Source organism: Myotis davidii, unplaced genomic scaffold (assembly GCF_000327345.1).
Source record: "Myotis davidii unplaced genomic scaffold, ASM32734v1 scaffold1509, whole genome shotgun sequence".
In the NCBI taxonomy this organism is placed as follows: Eukaryota; Metazoa; Chordata; class Mammalia; order Chiroptera; family Vespertilionidae; genus Myotis; species Myotis davidii.
Genome location: NW_006299480.1, coordinates 1,061,108 through 1,062,411, shown reverse-complemented (window position 1 = coordinate 1,062,411; position 1,304 = coordinate 1,061,108).

Below are 1,304 nucleotides of genomic sequence, written 5' to 3'. Positions count from 1 at the left end.
GGACAAGCTCAGCCCTTGATGGCGCCCTCGAGAAAGAGGGGGGTTCAAGACAAGCCCTTGGGGGTGCTCCCCCGGTCCCTCCGCCCTCCAGCCCCTGCTCTGCCTCCGAAGGCCTCTGGCTCCCCATCTCCTGTCACCTCTCTGGCCAGCTGGCCTCAGAGGTTTTGACCTGATTCTGGGGACACACGGGAGGGCTCAGGCAGGCCCAGGGGACGCAGGCCTGGCGAGGATGGGAGAGGTTTAGCCACTGAGGGCCCAGGAGGTGGGGGTACCTGGGAGGGGGAGGGGACACCTGGGCCTGGAGGGGTGGCGGCAGCACCTGGCAGGGCTGGCCCTCCCTGCACCCCTGCTGGTCGCCATGGCAGCTGAGAGCTCAGGGAGCCAGCCTCACCTCTCCCGCTCCCCCTCCCCCTCCCCCTGCAGGTGGAGCCGCCGGAGTTGCCGGAGGACCTGCAGCACTGGATCGCCTACAACGACGCCAGCAGCCGGCTGCTCCGGGCCGAGAGCGGGCTCAGCGACCACGTTGTCAAGGACCAGTGACCATCCCTGCCCGCCAGCCACTACCTGGGCAGCCGCCCGCCCGTCCCCGCCTGCCAGGAGGCCGACACTGCAGAATGGGGGGGCGGCCCGGGCTCTCCAAGCTGAGGGAGCCTGTGACAGCCCAGCCCCCTTCGCTTGCTCGGCCCTCCCCGATCCCCATAATTGACGCCCCTCTGAGAGCCTCCCCACTGAGCATGGGTGGGTGACCTGGGCGCCCTGACCTGTCTCGGTCCTGCGGGTGGAGGCGGTGAGTGCAGAGGGAGGCCCAGGGTCCTGGGCGCTGGGACTGGGTTGGGGGGTGCCAGGCTTCCATGGGCCCGAGTCCAGAGATCGCTCGGAGCTTAGGGAGCACCTGGAGCCCCACTGGGCACCGAGCCCGCAGTCGGAGATAGTGGGGGAGGGGGGCCCAATTGCCGCCAGCATCTCAGGCCCATCCCTCCCTCGGGCTGCAGGTGAGGGGGTGGTAGGCCTGGGGTGGAGTCTAGCGGGTCAGAGGCCGTGGGGCTCCTGTGCAGGTGGCGAGCTTCCTAAAGTTGGGGGTGCCCTCTGCACCCGCCCTCACTGTCTGCATTCCTTGGTCCCATTGGGGTGTGCTGTGTGCCCACGGGTGGGGCCCTGCCCTCTCTGGCCCTCCCACTGGCTGGCCTTGCCTCGCACCCTGTTCTGCTGCCCATCTCCCCTTCTTCTGGGAGGGGCTGGGAGGGGTCTTCTGGGTTCCACCCCAGTGGCCTGGCCGGGAGCTGCCCTCGAGGCTCCCTGATGGA